This window comes from Bidens hawaiensis, unplaced genomic scaffold (genome assembly GCF_021521415.1).
Source record: "Bidens hawaiensis isolate Kalapana, Puna unplaced genomic scaffold, B.hawaiensis_p1.1 tig00003217_1, whole genome shotgun sequence".
NCBI lineage: Eukaryota > Viridiplantae > Streptophyta > Magnoliopsida > Asterales > Asteraceae > Bidens > Bidens hawaiensis.
Genome location: NW_027491174.1, coordinates 2,097,798 through 2,120,679, shown reverse-complemented (window position 1 = coordinate 2,120,679; position 22,882 = coordinate 2,097,798).

The window sequence follows — 22,882 nt, the reverse complement described above, 5'->3', positions numbered from 1 at the left end:
TCTAGTGATGAAGACTCATATCAAACGAAAATGGAAGGAAATTCATATTCAATCGACACTAAGACTACATCTGTTATGATAAATGCAAATCAGAATATGCAAGAAGCAGGATCAAGTAGATCAAAGAAACAAATGTTGTCAAAGGGAAAAGGAGTAATGACTAATCCAGAAGACAGTTATCAGGAACTACAATATTTTAGTTATCCAGCATTACAAAATCCTTATTATGGTCACACTCAATGTGAACGCTTGAATATGGATCAGAATTTCTTAGAAGGAATGTATGACATTGAAGATAATTTATTTCGTTACGAAATCAATGTTACCAAATTTGCAGAAACAATACTTAAGAAAGAAATGGAAAATGAGGAAAGACAAAAAGAAGAGGAGATAAGCAAAAACACCAAGAAGAAAAACAAGATCAAGAAATTGATCATTCGCTGGAAGAAGTAGACAATAAATCTTAATTGTTGTAATCAATGTATCACCAGTAGTTTTGTACATTCTTGCTACTACAAAAATAAAAGATATGTTTTACTTTCTTCAAAATACTAAACTTATGTTTAAATTATGTCAAGGAATAGAAAGCATAAACTTCTAGAGTAATTCTCCCAGCAAGTCTGGAAGAAAATATCAACTTAAAGGAAAAGTCCATGTAGACAAAATCCATTAATAAATGGAAGTCAATACCAGAGAAATATTTAAGTAAAAGAGACATGAATAAACCTAGAAAGAGAATTAGAGAAATTCTCATGGGTTGTCTGTACACAAGATGTGTACTAGCCATTTCAAGAGCATACACTAAAGGAAAAGGTAATAATATCTATATAGAACCTCATCAACCATCATCATGATATTCGGAAAATGTTATGGTAATTAAGAGATATATTGTTATATACAAGGAATATAGTTAATATATTGTTTCTTCATGATTAAGAAACATAATATTTTACATACAAAAGTTGCAGTAAATGAATGTTTCTTCTTGAAGAAGAAACAGATTATAGATGTTTCTTCATGAAGAAGAAACTTAGCATATGATTGGTAAATAAACAGAAAGGCTATAGGTCTAAATATTTTATTCAAACAAATGATCAATCAAGGTTAAAGCTATGAAAACTAGACTAAAGGTCTTTAGCCGAATCAAGAGATGATCCGGATATTTATATTTTCCTATTTTATCATAGGTCAATCAATAATTCACAATCAAGGTTTCAAATGCCTAACGACGGTACAGGTGAATACGTTAACCTTTACAAATCAGTTAAAACATATTTATACTGGATAAGATGAACGAGTGTTTGCCTTAGAGTCAGTCAAAGTTTACATGAGATTACGTGATTTCAAAAACGTTATAATATAAAGTAGAAAATAAAATCAACTCAGAACGATTAAACATGTGTATGGATCCAAACATAACTGTTCAGCCTAAACAGTCAAATGCTACGTGGCCGCGGGCTAACGGTCATAACTAGTTCGTCATTAAGGGCTACGTGGATCAGGGAACACAATTGTGTGTGTAGGTGTCACACCCCGACCAAAGGCGGCGTAACATGCCGGGGTGCAACGGATTGCTCAATAACACAAGACACTATTTAAAGTGATAATATTTAATCAACTCATTTATATTCATAAAATCATAACGAGTCACATAACTTGTTCACAAAAATAACCAAAATCAATGATAGCAAATAAAATATATTTTTCATTTTGCTAATATCCTAATTGTCTTGACCTATAACATTGCATAAAATAGAATTTGTCAACACAAAGGTTGGTGAGCAATTTTATAGTTTTGAACAATAATATATAATAGTAAATTTCCACAACTTGTATACAAAACAATAAATAACAGCAACAATTTAGAGAATGAAATCATTAATAAGAATACATTAACGACATCTTTCTATAAGGGGATGCCAAATACACTCAGATTTATGAATCTACCAACCAAAAGCAGTAAACACATTAGCAATTAAGCATGTAGGCATATAACACCAAATCGAGCATTTTTTTAAGTAAGGTATACAATAAAGTTTGTGGTTTAAGACTCAAGTATCAAAAATTTAATTTGAATAGGTATGCTATATCATCCCCAAAACGAAAGATGGAAAACGGGGAAAGAAAAGTACTCACGTTCAAGTAATAAACTTGATTGGTAAAATGATGAGTAACCGGGAGGATGAGGTTTAACAAGAAAAGCCTAGACGAAAGGAAGTCTTGTATTAGAAAGGTTGTCTATGAAATCTTTAAATAAAATAAATGATAAGAAATGCAAACAACTTAAAGTTTAAGGTTTAAAATGTAAATATTTGAAATTATAAAAATAGTCCTTTAAAAATATAAGTTTAATCGAAACTGGGTTAAAGTATCTAGCACTTAATTTTATTCAACCTATGTTAAGTAATACGGTGGGTAAAAATGCAAAAATGCAAGTCCCTTTATAATAAAGATACTAAAACAGGTTTTTAACGAGTGTTCAGGTTGTTGGTTCGGGTCTTCATAATTGGTCAAACCCAAAGTCAACTTTCCAAAATAATAAATGTTATGAGTTAACTCAATAAAATTTAAGAAGATTTAACCAAGTATGTAGTTCTATTGTTTTAGAACAAACAACATCCGTTAACCGAGTGTTTGGTTTTGTCGGTCCAAACCTTGTTATAAGATCAAGTTGGATTCAACATTCCAAGTACTTAAAAATAATAATTAAAATCAGTTTAAAAAATATTTTTAAAGAATTCTACAAGTCTTGATAGCTAGAAACACATTTGTGTGTCTTAAGCGAGTGAAATCGGTTTATTTCGGTTTGGTTTCCAACTCGAAATAAGATCAAGAATGGTTACCACATGCCCAAACATCAAAGAACTTATATAATAATTTATAAAAGATGATACTTAAGTTTTACAACAAAAAAGTTAACAATAAAGCCTTTAAACGAAAGTTTGGTTTTCAGTTCGGATCTTGTGTCGGGTTAAGACCGAGGTTAGATTCTACAAACCCATAACCATGGAACTCATAAAAAATGATTTTAGAAACATAAATCTAACATAAAACATGTTTATACAATTATTTAACAAAACTAGTATACAAAGTTCGGTTTACGTTTTCGAGCTATTTACGGTTAAACCGAGGCTAGTCTCTACAAACCCATAACCACGGAACTCCACAAATATGAAATACAAACTAAAATGAGCTGAAGTTAGCATGGTTAGTAAGCATAAACAAGTTATATAATTATATATAGGGTGGGGTTAGAATAAGAAGTGAGTTATTTGTAAGAAGTGTGAGAAGTAATATCGGGCATTGGATGTGATCATCTGATGGTGGATATTGTTAGTGTGTTTTTTGTTCGGTGTGTTTTATTTTTTTAAGGGTAAAAACCACTTCTTACACTTCTTAGGATTTCTTATTTTAACCTTGTTCTTACATATATATATATATATCAAGGACCACGTGAGTCCTCCATGAAGCCTTACCTTACGAGGCCCGACACCCCACCGACCGAGACCATAGAAGTGACCACCAAAGGTACAAAGGGGTGTATATTATATATATGTTGTGCCATAAGTTATAAGTAATAATATGTTAGTTAGAATCAAGTATTATGGTCAGTTTGACTTTTGAAAGAATTTCCAAGAACAATGAAAAACAACCTTAAGAATCTTGAATTTGAGAGAGAAGATGAAGTATGAGCAGGGATTAATGGAGGAGAGGTTCTTGTATATATAGGATAAGATTAAAAGGGTTATGCATGAGTTCTAATGTATATAAATTCGGATTGGATAATAGGATGTAAAGCACAAACAAGAACAAACATGATGCTCACATGCAGGTCTTCATGATACGCGACACCATAGGGTCCTCACCCATCGCGTGGCGCGATGGGGTGGCCGGAAAAACTTTCAAACTTTGCTAAAATGGCAGTTTTGGTCCCTGGAGTTGGTTTTAAGCGTTTTTAAGGCTTTTAAGGACTGAAAAGGATGTTTTTGAGACTCGACAAGTATAAAACAATATTGTAACATAAATTCCACCATTTTGATTATATCGTAGGTTTCAGTTTACAAAACGGGTCGGTTTACATGAGAAACGAATATAAAACGAAAACAAATAGGACCCGAAATTGACGAATGTCACAATATCCCCTACTTTAGGAAATTTTGTCCCGAAATTAAAATGAAGATGATGATGCAAACAAATGTGGAAACTTCTCCTTCATTGTGTCTCTCGTTCCCGAAAGAACTCCATGCACCGCCGTGATTCCCATCAAACTTTGACTAACTGAATACGACTACGCTTGGTTTTCTTCGCGTCAAGATCCATGATCTCAACGGGTCATTCCATCAAGATCATAGACTCGTTGACATGAACTTCATCGAAAAGTATAAGGAGATTACCCTCGGCTAAGAACTTTTTAAGATTCGAAACATGAAAAGTCGGATGAACACTGGTAAGATCTGCCCATAGTTCGAGTCGATGAGCTACTTTCCCAACCCTTTAGAGGAAACGAGGAGCTAGTTTTCCCTTCTTTTCAAAACAGACTACCCCCTTCCAAGGGGATACTTTTAGAAGGACAAGATCGTCAACATTAAATTCGATCGGTTTTTGCCGTTTGTCGGCGTAACTCTTTTGACGACTTCTAGCGGTTAGGTGGTTCTTACGGATCTGATCGATAATGTCGGTGGCTTCTTGGACCATTTCAGGTCCCGTGATTTGAGCTTCACCGACTTCGATCCAACTAATAGGTGAACGACATTTATGACCGTAAAGAGCTTGGAAAGGATCCATACCGATGCTAGAATGGAAGCTGTTATTATAAGAAAATTCAATGAAAGGAATGTGGAAATCCCAGTTCTCCCCGAAATCAAGAACACATGCTCGTAGCATATCCTCGAGTGTTTGAATTATACGTTCGGATTGTCCGTCCGTTTTAGGATGATAAGCGGTGCTAAGATCTAGACATGTTACCAAGGTTTCTTGAAGTGATCCCCAAAAAACGAGAATAAAATGAGCATCGCGATCGGAGACGATAGTCAATGGTAAACCGTGTCGGCACACAATTTCCCGAACATAGATTTGAGCAAGTTGCTCGACAGAATACTTCTCGCGGATTGGAATGAAAAGAGCAGACTTGGTTAAACGATCGATGACCACCCAAATACTATCGTTTCCCTTTTGGGTGTTGGGTAGCTTAGTGATATAGTCCATAACAATGTCTTCCCATTTCCAAACGGGAATCAGTGGTTGCTCGAGTAGACCAAAAGGTCTTTGATGTTCGGCTTTGACTTTTGAACAAGTAAGACATTTAGATACATACAAGGCTACGTCCTTTTTCATACCCGGCCACCAAAAGGTAGCACGAAGATCGAAATACATCTTATCCACACCGAGATGAACGGAATACCGCTACTTGTGAGCTTCGTTGAGTATACAGGTACGAAGGTCATCGCGATCGGGAATCCACAAACGATTGAGAAAATACAAAAGACCATCGGGTTTAGTTTCGAGTTGAAGCTCGGCTCCACATGAGATTTCGTCATACATGTTACCTTCTTCAACGGAGGTATACTGAGCTTGAAAGATATGGATTTGAAGATCGGTTTGAACAACAACGCTTAAAAGCATAATGTATTTAACATTAACCTTTCGACTTAGGGCATCGGCGACAACATTTGCTTTACTGGGATGGTAGAGAATTTCGCAATCGAAATCACTAAGTAATTCAGCCCGTCGTCGTTGTCTCATGTTCAGATATTTTGGTCAAAAATATGTTGAAGGCTTTTATGGTTGGTAAACACAACACATTTTGTACCGTAAAGGTAACGTCTCCAGATTTTGAGAGCGAAAACGATGGCACCAAGTTCGAGATCATGAGTCGTATAATTCTTCTCGTTGACCTTAAGTTGCCTTGATGCGTAAGCGATGACTTGAACTCGTTGCATGAGAACACAACCGAGACCTTGATGAGATGCATCGCAAAGTACAACAAAATCGTCATTTTCATTGGGAAGAATTAGAACGGGAGCATTGCAAAGCAAGTCCTTGAGAGTAATAAAGGCTTCTTCTTGTTTTTATCCCCAAACGAATGGTTTTCATTTATGAGTGAGGGAGGTGAGGGGTAAAGAGATCTTAGAAAAGTTTCGAATGAATCGCCCATAATATCCGGCCAAACCGAGGAAGGATCGAATTTCCGTGGGAGTCGTTGGAGTTTTCCAATCCTTAACGGCCTTATTTTTGCAGGATCAACATGGATACATTTTTCGTGTACGATATGTCCCAAAAATTGAACTTCCTCTAACCAAAATTCACACTTGGAGAATTTGGCATAGAGTCGTTCGTTTCTTAGGAGCTCGAGAATGGAACGCAAGTGATGCTCATGTTCAGCTTTGGTCTTGGAAAAGATAAGGATGTCATCAATAAAAACAATAACGAATTTATCAAGGAATGGTTTGCAAACGCGGTTCATGAGATCCATAAACACCGCAGGTGGATTGGTTAACCCGAAGTGCATGACCAAAAATTTGAAATGTCCATATCGAGTAAGGATAGAAGTTTTTGGAATGTCTTCTTCGCGAACACGCAACTGATGATAACTCGATCGAAGATCAATTTTTGAGAAACATGTTGCACCTTGAAGTTGTTCTAAGAGATCGTCGATTCGTGACAAAGGATAACGATTTTTAATAGTGTGTTTGTTAAGTTCTAGATAATCGATGCACATGCGAAATGAACCATCTTTCTTTTTCACGAAGAGGACGGGAGCGCCCCAAAGAGAAGAGCTTGGACGAATGAAACCTTTATCGGAAAGTTCTTCGAGTTGGTTTGACAATTCTTGCATTTCTAACGGGGCTAACCGATAAGGAGCCTTGGCCACGGGCATTGCATCGGGCACAATATCGATTCGAAATTCAACCTGACGAACGAGTGGAAGACCGGTGACATCATCAGGAAAGACGTTGAGGAAATCACAAACAATGGTGATATCTTGGATTTTTCTTTCCTTTTTGTCTTTTACCACCGCATGGCTAGGAACGGAACATAGTTTTGGCGTAAGTATTTTTGCGATTGAGAGCACGACATGAGATTTAGCCTTCTAGAAGTTGTTTTGCCAATGATTTTGAGAACTTTACCATTGACGAGCGGAATTCGAATGAATTTATTGAAGCAAACGACTTTAGCACGGTGCAAAGATAACCAATCCATACCTACTATGACATCAAAGCTTTCCATTTGTACCGGATGAGATCGGTGGAGAATTAATTATTAAAGAGAATGAGAGTACAATCGCGGACGACAGAGTTGACGGTGATGGAATTTCCATTTGCGACTTCGACGGAAAATGGTCGAGAAAGCTTGGTTCGAGACAGGGCAAGTTTAGACTCAAATATCAAAGAAATAATACATCTATCGGCACCCGTATCAAATAAAATAGAAGACAAATGTTAGTACACTAAAAAAGTACCGTTCACAACATCGTTTTCCACTTGAGCTTGATTACCATTCATCATAAAAGCTCATCCTTTATTACGTGGGTTTACTTGAGGTACTTGAGGGGGAGGTGGTGTTGGTGCTTGGATGGGTTGCATGGGTTGGATGAGTGGTGCATTTAGTTGGGGAAGTTGAGGTTGTGGTTGGGGAACGGCATAGTTTCGGTGATTGGTTTTTGGTTTCTTTTTGTTGTTGTGGCGGGAAGAGTTTGAGTAGTTGATGGCTTGAGATGGTGGGTCAACTTTGGCTTGTGGTGTGGGTTCGGTTTTGCTTGTATCACTTTTCTTCTTAAGGGTTAGGGTACCCGCTTTGACATAGTTCTCGGATAGTGCACCGGCTAAAGTAATAGCGTCCTCAAGGTTCGCGGGTTTGCTACACATTACCGAGTCCTGAATTTGCATTGGTAAACCCCTTTGTTTTTGTCAAGTTCTCTTTCCTACGGGGTAACCAAATGAGGAACGAGGATGCTCAATTCGTGAAAACGGAGCGAGTAGGCGGCGTTATCACCACTTTCTTGTTTCAAGTTCCAGAATTCCTCTTCGAGCTTTTGGAGCTTGTTTTTGGAACATAACTTTTTCATCATGAGTTCTTTGAGTTCGGACCATGGAAGCGCCATAGCCGTTTCCGTCCCTTGGAGGTGCATAACACTACCCCCCCATGTAAGAGCAGTTCCCTTAAACATGCTCGAAGCGAAATTTGTCTTTTTCGCATCGTGGCACTCGCTGTGTTGAAACACACTCTCCATCTTTTCAAACCATTGCAACAAGGTAGTCGCATAGTTTGTAACAACGAACTCGGTTGGGTTAGCACTAGTAAATTGTTTATAATAGTAGGATGCGGGTTTGGGTTCAACGGGTCGAGTAGCTTGTATTTGGGTAAAAAGTTTGGGAATCACCGCGGCCATTTGTTTGACGACGAAAGCAGCCATGGGTCGGGTGGAGTTCTTACGCGGTTGGGGTCTTAGTGGGGGGATTCTATAAATTATAAAGAAATGAAATAAGTTTGAGGTAAATAGAAATGAATATGAGGGTGTATAAAAATAACATAAAACTTCAAGTTTGATTGTGAATTCCTCGAGTTAGTGAGCAGGAGATGTTAGTGTTAAAAATATAAAACTTTGTATATAAATAACAATTCGTAAACAAAATGTAAATTATTTTGAGAGGTTGTAGCTTGAAAAGTTTTGAGATTTTGAGATTTATAGAGTCGGGAAATCGTATATGAACCTCCATGATTTTATATTCCGACACTAATGTTTTTTTTTATAAAATACCATGTTGGAGTCTAAACATGTGCACGTACCACCGCGTCTTTTTCATGCTTTCGACTCAAATAACGATAATAACATATAATAAAAACGGAGATACAACGAGATGTTAAAAAAACTTGTCCACGAACCACCGTTTCTTTTGTGTTTTCAACACAAAATATAAGGATAAAGACCGGAACTCTCGCATTCGACAATTTAAAGTATTGACATATATAAAATGCTTCGTTGGACTAGAAAACGAACACTACAATTCAACCATCCCAGGTAAGTAAATCACCTTCGATTCTTGGAATCCTTTTGTCAAATGGTCGTTTCATAGTGTTTCGCTCTCTATAATGGCTACAAACCCGATAAAAATGCAACCTTTAAGAGATCTTAAAAAATGGGATCCAAATTAAGTTTGTGATCCATAAAACACAATATAAAAAAACTAATGTTTTTGCATTTAAGGTAAGGGTACCTTGGAATGCTATGAGAGTGTGTCCATGTTTATATTTTTTAAAGATAAAATGAAATAAACAAGCAATTAAATATATAAGTGTAATGAACAATCAAGTAGGGTAACACGTATAAGGACCCTAGAGCAAACCTTACTAGGTCGTTACGTCTAACCACCTATCCTATAGTCATGGCTCTGATACTAATCTGTCACACCCCGAACAACGGCGGCGGAGCATGCTGGGGTGTAACGGATTGCTCAAGAACAAAAGACACTATTTAAAGTGACAATATTTAATCAACTCATTTAAATTCATAAAATCATAACGAGTCACATAACTTGTTCATACAAATAACCGAATTCAATCATAGCAAATAATATATTGTCATTTTGCTAATATCCTAATAGTCTTGATTTCATTTTTCTTCAAGTTCCTGAGTCAACCTAAAGTCAAACCTGTAACATTGCATAAAAAGAATTTGTCAAGACAAAGTTTGGTGAGTAATTTCATAGTTTTGAACAATAATATATATTGGAAATTTCCACAACTTGTATACAAAAACAATAAATAATAGAAACAATTTAGATAATGAAAACGTTAATAAGACTACATTAACGACACCTTTCTATAAGGGGATGCCAAATAGATTCAGATATATATGAAATCGTGTTCACCAGCATATAGCTAACGTGTTTTCCCCATATTGCTGCATAACATATTAGTATAGGTAGCAAGGAATTATAGTCATTCATGGAGTTAGATGCTCGCAAGGTAATGATGGCTCAGTTATTAATTATTAAAATATTTCAAACAATATTAAAACAAGATTTATAAATCAAGCACCTGCGTATTTATTATCCGAGAAGTTTTTAAATAAATTAATATTTTATTTAACCAAAGTCTTCCACTAAAATAAACCACAACTCTGATATATTTACAAAACATGTAACAACTTGTGGTCACACGCATAGGCCCTAAGTCAGGGTGTGACACCACGTGACTCCGGATCCAAATGCCTCAAGTGTCCACTTGTGTTGTGACTCTTCCACTTAATTGGCTTCCTTTTGGGCTCCAACTTCAGCTCCTAGCTTTCTTGGGCCTCCATGTTTGGGTTTTGGTCATTGGGCTAAAATTCCATCTTGGATTATAAGGTCAATTAAGGCCCAAAACCAAAGCCCTAATTTCTTGTGCATCTTCTTTTACAACATTATATCCTAATACATATTTCTCTAGTAAAAGAAATACAACTAATCTACTTATTATTACAAACCAGTATGAAATAAATGGATTACAAACCCAAATAAATAAATATTACAACCATATTGAATAAACGAATAAATCACAACACAAACACACATCCAAACACTAGGTCATGGCTTGGTTATGAACATAAAAATACAGATACAAATATGCAAGAATGCAAATCCAAAATGGTTCCCCCTTTTAACCCTTAAAACTTTCGGCCAAGGATAAGCAAACCAAAAGTTTCGGGATTTTGTCCAAACAAAATAACCAATCATCCAAACGACTTAAGTTTTCAAGATTACCACATGCAGGTAACATATAATATTGAAAAACCAAGGGGTAACCAAAAGCCCTAAAATTTTCGGCCATATGGTGAACCACACCACAAAGCGCGAAAAATTTTAGATCTATTGAAGCATGTATTCATATAAGCGGCTCTTATTGCCATTGTTGGGTTTTAACAAGATTATCAAAGTCATATATACTCATTTATATGAAAACGCAGCGGGATAAAATAGTGTTAAATCTTGTTATTTAGCTGAACATATAAATAGATTTTACATGCAAAACCCAAATACCGGATCCATATACGAAATACACATGCTGTCAAATCAACCACAGGGTGTTTTAGCATACTACCTTCAAGATGCTAAGAAAGATGAAGAGAATGAAGATATGAATAGCTAGTCTTCAAGATAGAAGATTCTCAATCTTGTATACCCACAAGCCACCAACAAACATCCTTGTAATGCTAGGATGTTCACTCAAAAACTCTTTGTTGTTCTCCTGGCCGAAATTAGGAGAGGGAAAAGAGAGATTTTTGTTTACTTGTGTATGTGTGAGAAGCTTCAAGGGTTGCAACCAATGAACCACCTATTCAACCAATGAAACCTTGTGCATGTTCTTGAAATAAAGAAAAAAATTAAGTGAGGAGGAGGAGGGGGTAGGGGAAAGAGGGCGGCCCTATACAGGCTCCCTCCCAAACATTTCAAACCCAATCTTTATTTATTTACTTATGTTATGCTATAAAATGTAACATAATATGATTCAAGTAACATGCAAAATGCAATAAGTCTTGCATATTGTTTTTAACCAACTTAAATAACATTATTAAAAAATCTTATCTCAAAATATAAATTATCCATATAATTTATTACTTCACAATAGCAAATATTTAGAAACCCATTTTCTAAATATCGTAAGTGTTAAATATTTATTTAATATGATCATATCATCTTTAAATAAATATTATGGTGTTTGTCTAGATTGTTATTGGGTATGACCCGACTTGGATCATAACGTGCTAGCCACATCAATTTAATATGTGTCTTGGGCAGATCGAGTCCAACACCTTCTACCAAATCATTTTCCATTAGATAGTTCATCTTTCTGAGATGAATATGACCCATATGCCTATGCCACATAATCGAGTCTTTCTCAGTTGCGTTTGAGAGAAAACACGTTTCAACAGATGTAGAAGTTGATACTTTAGTGCTCATTTTTAATACATAAATATCGTTTGACCGAGGAGAACGCATAACAACCATGTCTTCGGGAACATCATATCCTGGTTTGAGTATTATGCACTCCTTGTTGGGAAACACGGTGGTGTACGTTTTTTTCATAAATCTGAGATACACTCAGCAAATTGTGATCCACCTTGTCACAATATTTAACTTTCTCGAATGTAATACGATCGTTCGATACATTTTCTTCCTTTGTAATCATGCCCCAGAATTACCCACGAACGCTACATAACCCCCTTCAATATTCTTGACATTGGTTAGTAGTTCAATATTTCCGATAATGTGACAAGAGCATGCACTATCCATGATCCAATTTTCTCATGATAGTCTTGGATAAACTCTACACATACACAAAACATGATTAGAACAAAAGGTCAGCCCAGGTCTCAGTCTTGGGCATCTCTTTCACTTCAACAGAAGGTTTAACTTTAACTTAATCCATATGTGATTTAGTTGCTTTTGAATTTTTCACCGGTCTCTTAGACTTTAGTCTTAGATATGCATCTTGAACCATGTTTGTGTTTACATTTTTGCAAATTGGTTGTGTAGGAACAAATAATTTGGGTTTTAAATTAACTGAAGTTCATTAACATGAACCACCTTACGTGAATTCACATTTTGAAACATGATGTGGGTCTTGTCAACATAAGACATGGGTCCCTTGAGAATTTTTTTTAACCAAAAGAACCTCTTTGGGTTGTTCCTTGGTAAATGGATGAATAATTAGCACTCTCCTCATTCCATATTTTCTTACAATATACCCTCGTTCGTCACGTAAGAAGCATGTTCTCATGTCTACGAACACACGCTATGGTTTGACAGAAACCCGTGCAACCAAAGGTTGACTAGAAAAACTTGGAACTTTGACAATATCTTCATTATTAAAATTTACAGCCTTCTTTTAGTAAAACTCCAAATTTGAACAGTTGGAAAACTTTGTAAAGTGTCGGTTCTAGTAGAACTAACAAACATTACTGGTTTAATGATATATTTGTTTAACGACTGGGATCTTGCAAAGGTTTGTTCAAGATCATTCGATTTTGAAGTTTCATTTTGAAAGACGCTTTCAATCAATTCAGGTTTGATCAGATTAAGCGGAATGTCAATTTCAGTGAAAACTTTGCTAAGACCCTTTAACTAAAACACACTACCTGTGTTTACATTAGCAGGAGTAGGATTAATAAAATACATCAAAATCCTTTATTAGAATTTTTTGGTTTTTCTGATCACTTTGGTTTAGCTTTTGACGATTTTAATTTGTTCTTTTTAGATACAGTTGAACAATACACAGCTTTCTCAAATTCTTGAGCTCACATAAAATGTGATTCGAACGTGGAATGTTATGTTACTTGTGTATAACATCATGTTTAACTATGTCCTCAATAATAACCTCCTCAACAAAAACTTTATTACTTTTAATCTGAGGTCCTTCAGTTGATGACTGAACAGTAACTATTTCTTTTGTATTTTGTTTAGGCTTCTCCATTTGAATTACTGATTCATTGTTCTTGGATGAAGAAAGGTTTAAAAAATTGTCAAAAATAACAAAATTCTTCTTTTCCAAAAAATGGATTTTGTGAATAGTCAATATGAAATGGTAGAGCAACTTCAACAAAGCCTAAACCATTTTTAGAACCCTTTTGTTTACCAGATACTTTAATTATTTCATTTAACAAAAGGGATGAGTTTCTAAATTTGCTTAGCTTACATTTCAACTCAAGTACTTCATTTTCAAGATCAGTTATTTTTGTTCTTTGCTTGAGGATTTCTTGGAACTGTTTCTCATTTATAATCATTTTCCCTGAAAGTTCGGCTTTCAAATCATGATTATTATTTGGCAATTCATCAATTTTGGTTTTAGATTTCTTTTTTAAATCCGATTATTGTCGATAGTTATCTTTTATTGAAGCAAGTTCTTTCAGTAGTGATTCATTTGGAGCATGAATCAAGTCATACTTTGACTTAACAGTCCCACAATCAAACAATGGAACAGGTTCAAATAATTTAACAGAAGCTGAAGAAGAACTAACCTTATCAAACTTGGCCATACATGCAAAAGTAAATGGTTGCATGTTGCATGAGATATCTGAGTCTGATTTAGTTTCTGATTTGCTCTCAGTAGTCAACCCATCACCTTGAGCATCTTGAAAGTTCTCAGCTTGTTCAAACATAGCAAGATTGGCTTGAGTACCTTTACCTAGCAATCATTGATCCAATCAATCCCATCGACAGTAAGTAGAGCTTGTGACCCAGAAGCTTTAGAAGTATCACCCCAGAAGCTTTTTCTTTAGTCTTGTTATACTTTTTACCCGAGCTTCTATCTTGATTGCGTGGTCCATTGTATTCCTTCTTCGAGTTGTCACAATCTTTGGCAAAATGACTAAATTTTTGGCAATTGTAACAATTTACTTTAAGCTTATCAAGTCCAACTCGCTTGTTCAAAGTTGGTAAATCTTTACCAGTTCTTTGCATGAACTTCTTCACTTTTCGTATGATCATAGCCATATTCCACTAAAGATTCATCAACTCTAAATCATCCGGATCAATTTGATCATAATCTTCATCTGTCAGTTCACTCATGGCAATTTTACCACCCACCAGATTTTCATATGAACTCATGAAGCACTAAGAAAAGCAAAGTGTTGTTCAGCTTCTTTCATGTTCATATTTGGTGGTTGAGTAAAGACATTACTTACACCAGTAGATCCACCAGAGTTAGTATTTGAATCATACGCCATGAAGCAAACATTTTGCATTGGTTTAGTAAATGAAGATGGTACATCTTGAGAAGATTGAGTGAGAAATGCATTAATTGGAGCTATAGTGCTGCTTAAAGGTAAATATCCTCCATATCATGTCGGATCTTGAGTTTATTTTGAACACTTTTGGCACTTCATGTCATATTCCCTATCTTCTATTTTCTGCACAAACTCCATAACAGTAAGATCTTCATTTTTAAAGAAATTGTTTTTTTTTTCAGTACCACTAGAAAAGTTGAATAAAAATTCGGTAGTGCATTCTTAACAAAATCAATCTTATCTAATTCACTTGGTTCCATTTTTAGTTTATTCATCTCAGCAATCAGATGATTAAACCAACTCAGCATTTCCTCAACAGTCTTTCTCTTTAATAAATTAAAGTTTCTGAATTAAAACTTCAGCGAAACTTTCTTGCTTTCTTATGTATTTATCATACTTCTCATTTTACTGTGTTGAAACAAAGATGCACATATCTTAATACTTCGCACTTGATGGAAAATGTTGTCGGGGAGTGCTATAGTCAAAGTGGAATATAATTTCTGAAGCCTTCTTTTCTTCTTGAGTATAAGAAATAAATATCTTAGGTTCAAAACCAGTAGTTGCATCGCCATTCATCGGTGAAGTATACGCATCATCAAGACATCTCGAACAATCAGGGTGTACGGACCCTAGATGTGCTTGGAATCTTGGTTCCCACTTTGCAAAGTCACTAAACTTCTTCAATCGGGGACATTTAGAATGTGACCCAATTTCAGCATCTAAGTGAAGCATTTGTTGCATCAACATATTTTAAGATGTCAGTGCGTAATAACCAGCCATTTCAAAAATACGAGTTAAATGATCGCAAATTGAAGTTTTAGATGAAAATTGTCCAAACTTAAAACTTAAAGGTGTAATTTGTAACTGTTGGTAACGAATGGGTTTGAGAATGGTGACGGCTGGTGAACAATAACACGAATTGGATTTAAATATTATGGTCACGAATGATGTAACGAATCAGGTAACGAATGATAACACAATCCTTACGAATGACTTTATCAAATGAATATAACGAATGAAGATTCAATGATAACGAATAGGGTAACGGATAGGTTAACGAATACTTATTTGTAACAAATAGGGTAACGGATAGGTTAACGAATAGGACAAGGTTTCTGTAGGGAATGTGATTATTACGAATGTGCCTTCGAAACGAATGAGGATTCACGAATCAGAAACTTGATGATGAATGAGTGAGTACGAATGTGTTTCCGTAACGAATGGTTGATCACGAATAAGATACATGGACGAATGAGCAGTTATTAAGTTGTAACAAACTTGCCACGTGTCAAAATACGGTTATGAGCTGATAGCGAATGACCAGCTACAGTATAACAAATGGCTCGTTATACCTTAACTAATGGTTCATTTGAATCTTCAAATCTTCAACAATCAATTTCCAGATCTTAAGTTTTAGATTCAAACCACAATCTAGACGAACACAAAACGATGGATTAATTGTCCAAAACTTAATCAGATTCAACAATCTATAGCTTAAACTACTCGTCTAATCCTCGAGAACGATCCCAAAAACATTTGAACATCTAATTCCAACACAATCCATGTCTGAAAACCAAAATACACGAAAACATAAACCTCTATTTCTATCGATATCAAATCCAATCCAAATTAATTCCAATCTCAAACAATAATACAATTAAGTCAACATGAATCACACAAATCTAAAAACTAATCAATTATCGATCAATCAAGTATCAATTAAACATCTCATCATGTCAATTGAACCAAAATTGAATCAATCAATTTCAGATTCAAACTAAACAAATAACCAGTGATTTCTCAATCAATTCACCATCAAAATACCTTAAATCACGTACACAATCTAAGGCTCAGCTTCGATACCACTTGAGAGAGCTTATGATTGAGCTTAACACTTTAATCAATTCATACTGATGTTGATCTAGGATCTAGTTATTGATATGTGTAGGTAAGTAATAGGGTGAACGAAGTGTTTAGTTTGAGTAATGAATTTGGCAGAGTAACGGCTTGCTAGAGATAATTAGAACATTTGTCATCAATTATGAAGGCTAACAACCTATATATAGAAGATGAAGGACATTCATTACACAACTTGTAATGAATGGTCTCATTCGTCTTCATTCTGTACATAACTTAATGAGTATAGAGAATAACTTATCCGCTATACCTCATTCGTCAACATTCCATGACATGGATACAAAATAATAACGATTTGGTCATTTCATTAAACATCCTTAACGAATGGACACGAACAATAACTTATAGCCTCATCCGTTAAACATACTTAATGAATAAGCATACAAACTAACGAATGGGACCGGTAATTACCAAAATACCCTTGCATTAATAATAAATAAATTACATTAGATACAAAGACTTGAGACGACCAAAACGGTGCACTAACAATCACTGATCTAGAAAGCACTGCTACAACTAAATAACTACTATTAAAGAAACAACATATGAAGACTGGGGATAAAGAAGAACAACTGATGGCTGTTTTGTCAGTTATTGTTTAGGCCTTTTATGTTTTATTAGTTGTTTATGTAACTGTATTAGTTGTTTGTAATTGGTAAACGTCGCTTTCAAATAGGGTTGTTAAAAAAATTTTCAGCTCATAAGTTGCCCGAAAAAAGCTCAGCTTGAAAAAAGCTCAGCTCGAAAAAAGCTTGAATCTAAACTAGCCGGCTAGGCTCAACTCGATTTCTAAGCAAGCTGAGCTTGAGCCAAGCTCGCTTAAGGTCGAGCTAGAGCCCGAGCTCACCCTAGCACAGCTCGACTCGATAACAACCCTACTTTCATACCTTAGTTCATAAGCACTTTCAGCATGTATATCAATGAACATGGGAGTCTAATGATCATTAAACACTTTTCATTACATCACACACATACGTTGGCGAGTACAAATCTATACAATCCAAAATGATGACTTAAGGTTGGAGAGGAGCATGAGTTGTAAACATTATAAGCCTTTGGTTAATGAAGATTTTACAATCCTTCATGATATCTTAGCTAAATTACAATTTTACTGATAGATAGATTGATTCAAAATAAGTTGAATTCAGTCATCATGTATCTAAGTTATAAAAGTTAAAAAACAATTTAAGTAAAGGTGAAATATCTTATCTAACACATCTAGATCATCAACATTAATGTATTCGTATTGCAACATTAAATCAATGTGCTTGTGAAGAAACACATACGCTTATGTCTTATATTGCTCAATTAATACTTTGCGCTCTTGTATTGTATCTAAGACATCTATTGATTTGAGATGTTTTTTGATATGTGCCGTCTACGGCATAATTTTCTCTGGTAATGTTAAGAGCTGGAATTCGATTTTTGTAACGTTTGGCATTTTTGTTGTTTGACACAAATTGAAACAATATTAGAATCCATATATGTCAATAGTTATTGTGATACAATACAGTGGTAAAGTTACAAACAAATACAAATATTAGAAAATTTTAAATGCAATAGGCGGGAGTTGAAGAATGGGAATAACAGGTAAAATAAGTATTACGGTAACTAATAGTAAAATCGGGTGAAATCATGTTTATTGTGTAATCTTTAGAAAAGAGAATCTGTTTATTGTGTAAGAGAGAAATAAAATTTGATAATTGTTAATTTACAATGAGTAAATACACTTGTTTATAACAATAATATAACCTCTTACAACAACTATGTAACCATTGTGTGTCTAAATATATACGTTGCAGATAAAAGAAAAATAATATTTGATACGTGAATTAAAAAAATAAGATACAATACTAGTTTGTATAAAATTGAGGAAAATTTTATTTTGTTAGCATGCATGAGTAAATATTTGTATAAGAATACATGTAGAATATATTTAAATGTTAGTTGTATAAATAAAAGTTAGATGAGTAATAGGTATAGGTTACATGTACATAAAAAAATTACATTATTTTTTTACACACCGAACCGACGTTTTACATATGTGTAACTAACGTTTACACTAATGTAATCATCACACATCTTTATACTATCTCCTAATTCATTGTCAGTCAGATTAAATCTCAGTCACATATTTATACCCACTTAAATGATTACGTGGTCTATATTAAGTTATTAAAGTTCTTACAACTTATCAAGTTTTTAAATTATCATTTTACTTGGTATATTAAAGTTAAATGTATAAATAAAAGTTAGTTATGAAATTCCATTAAATTATGTCTTTTATTGTTGTGGAATTATAATAATACTTACCTTTTCGGTATATATTATTAATGAAATTAAATTCTAGCCTTTGCTATAATGTGCGTTTATTTCGCTTTGTTAATATTTTTAATTAAGTTATAAAAACATCGTGCTGGTACCGTGTCATGTAACTATGATTAACACAAAGTTAATGTTGTAATTTAATAAAACCATGGAATATATGAAGAAGATACAGAAATGTGTATCTCTCCACAAAGTTATACAATTGCTCATTTAATATGAGGGTGGTATTTGCATTATAAAATCCACTACTATTTGGGAGGGAGACACTATTGTATACAATAATACATGTTTGAAAAAATTCATACACATGTTTCGATGGTATTCATAACAGTTATATGTACCTCCTTTGTTTTGTTTCCTGTACGTAAATGTAGTTTTTGACTTGACTAAAAGATGAGAAAAAATATTTGACATTTAAGTTCAAGAGTCGGAACAGAGCCCACAAGTTGATATAGCCAACTTTTTAGTATAGTGCAACCTGTTGAAAAACTTTGAGAAAAGTCATACTGACCTAGACTTCACTTCAAAGGCCAGAAGAGACCAGATACCAAGCATTATCATTGGTGTGAGTGTGTGAGGAAGCATATACCATGGCATCCTCACTAATCTGTACATTACTTACAACCTATGACACAGATACATGTGTGGCCACATGTTGATACTTAATTTAATTAACCAATGCACATAAAGCAAACTTCAAAGCAAAAAAAGGGAGAGAATATATAAAAGTGATTAGCACTAATCTTAGTGGAGTAAAGTCTGTTGAGTACTTGATTAAGAGCCTGGGATTATACTACATTATCTTCCTTTGTGGCAGTATACTCAATATTTTATGCTGCTGACCTACTGGGCCGCGTGTACCTTAGTCTCCTCCTTTAAGATTTAGGGTCATATTAACTATATGTTGGAAATAAAGTGACTCCTATGGTGGTGGGTTGCTTGCTGTTTGGGGACCATGCTACTCCTAGGACACACTTTACAGACGGACCCAAATATGTGTCTTGGACAGGCATCCATGCCACCTGAACGTGCCCTACTGCCCTCCAATGTTGTATATTGTTTCTATATCTCTAGGTTAATTTGTATGGCTTATGTCACGTGAATATTAGGTATTTTTATCTTCATCTTCCATCACTTTAGAAGCTAGCTTTTTTTTTTTCTTTCTTTCCAATGAACATATTTGGTGTAACTAGTCTATATGTATGAACCATGCAAAAAGCGCACTAACTTTTGTTAGAGGTGTGCATGAAACCAAGAAAACCAAACCAAAACATAGGAAACTAAAAAACCGAACATAAAAAACCAAACCAAATTAGAAACCATCGGTTCGGTTTTAAATTTTATCAAAAACCAAAATATTGGTTTTGTATTTTGTTAAGAACCGAAAATACCGAACTAAACCAAAATAACAAAAAAATCGAAATAACAATAATATCTTAACCATAACCATTTAAACAAATCTACGGATGGCTATTTGTTTAGTTTTAAGATATGGTTAATAGCAAATATGTTTGGCTTCTACATATGATTAATAACTATTAATACTAGTATTTTTGTTTTGATTTTGAATTTTGATTCCAAATGTATATTTTTTATTAGGTTTTAATATTTTAGGTCCAAATGTTTATTATTCTATCAATCATTAGTTCATAGGAAAAAAAGTATTAGTCTTATTCCTATATCTTGGGTCAGGTTTTTTTTCGTTTAATAAGTTTTGACTCGATTAGCAAAAACTGAAAAAACCTCATCCAGAACCTAACCAAACCCAAAAACCAAAAACTGAAACCGAACAATTTAAAAAGAAAAATCATAAATCCGAAAGTTTGGTTTTCAGTTTGGTTTTAGTCAAGTACCGCATCAAACCGCATCACGCACACCCTTATTTTGTTAGTATTCAACAAATAACTAAAAGCGTTTTAACTGAAAGAAAAATGCATTATGATGTTCATATATGGTTATATTATTTCTATACAAATTGAAGTTATAATGTAGTGTTATATTTGTTATTGATATGAGAGACAATAGCGTGTTTTCGCCGGATTACGTGCCTTCTTTTTAACTTGGCGTCAACCGAAACCCTTTTTACCCACTTGATCTTTCTTCCTATCACCACGACTCTCTTTGATAACAACCAATTAAGTATGACAAGTTGAATCAATTGTTAACATTATAATATAGAACAAATAAGAGGAGTAATAAACTTGAGATCAACTAGCAAAATACGATCACCCTAATCATCTAATTATAATAACTAGACTAAATTGTAAGCCTGTAATTAACCTACTAGGATTACAATCAAGGAACGGATAAGCATATCATCTAAATAACAATTATTAATCTCCTAACTAATATTTTTTAATTAGAACTCACATACTCACTAAACTTATAAATTTTATCTATGTATTAATTATGAGACTTTAACCCTCACCTATTGAAAATACAAAACTTTATCCAACACTTTGATATTAGGACTAGAGTCCTTGGGTTCCCTATTCAAATATTTGAATTATATCTTTTGTTGATTTGTATCCTCATTTCTCAAATTCTACTTGAACAATTACCGTTTGTATTGTAACAATAATAATAAGGAAAAAAAATGATAATTCATGATGCAGGTTGAATCCATAATTTAGTAGTCTGGGGATATGGTATTTGTTCCTTCATAAGTTTGGTGATTAGTTCAAATCGTCGGAAACGCAAAGTTATGGGAATTTTAGATGAAAATTTTTGCTTTAAAAAGAAAGAAAGAAAAGGAAAGAAAAATGTAGCTTGAAGCTTTTTTGTTATTAGACTAAGAGGTGTTGTTGTGTTTGGGTTAGTGAGGGGTCTTACTGGCCACTTGTCACTCCATGACACTCTTTGAACACCACCCATCCCCCACCCCACTCATCATCATTTCACTAATGAAATGAGTTCACTAACCATGTTCATGCTTCTCGTTTCAAATGGTGATTAGGGGATCAAAAGGGGGGAGTGTATGTCTTATGTATAAAAGACCAGTAAAAACCACAATACACAAGGTTAAGCTCGACTTTAAAATCTTCTGAACCTCAGGGACTAGGCTCTCTAGGCTCTAGAGGACCCTCATACAACCCACCAGAAAAACAAAGAAAATGAGACTCAAATTTTAGAGTGAGAAAGTAGAGAGAGGTTAGAGAGAAATATATATGAAGAACTAGTTAATGTGTCGGTTTGTAAAAATATTGATTAATTACTGATTTTATAATATTTATAAAATAGCTTAAATAGTTAAATTAATTAATACAAAAATTAGATGGTTTATTAAACAAAACAACTAAAAAGACAGCCTGGGGGGGGGGGGGGGGGGCGCTCTGGTTGTATTAATGTAATAGATTAAAGGGGTTTTGCTGGTTAAACTTGGGGTTAATTAAAAACAAAAATTTAAATACATACAGATCATTCACCCAGATCTTACAAGAACCATAAAAATTCAATCGGCCAAACGTTATTCATTTGTCCGGTTAAACTTGGGGTTAATGTTCCTGGCATAAAGATGACTCAATCCATATACTTGATTACCTATTATAACGCTAATTTAATGGTCAATTAAGACGAGTTACGGCCGGCTGGAACAAGGACGTGATTGGGTACGTTCTGGTTGTATTAATGTAATAGATTAAAGGGGTTTTGCTGGCGTTGCTATAAGGATCGTGCCGGTGCGATGAATTGAATTATGATGCACATATTGTGTATAATTGTTGGGTTAGGTTCGACAAAAAGAAGATTGGAATCTTCTCAACCTCCTCAAAAAAGGCTAAGTATGGAATACAAGCAAGCTTGGCCCTTCGAGCAAGTCTGCAACTAATTCAACCAAGGTATTTTACTCAACGAGTGTAACATCCTAAATATTAT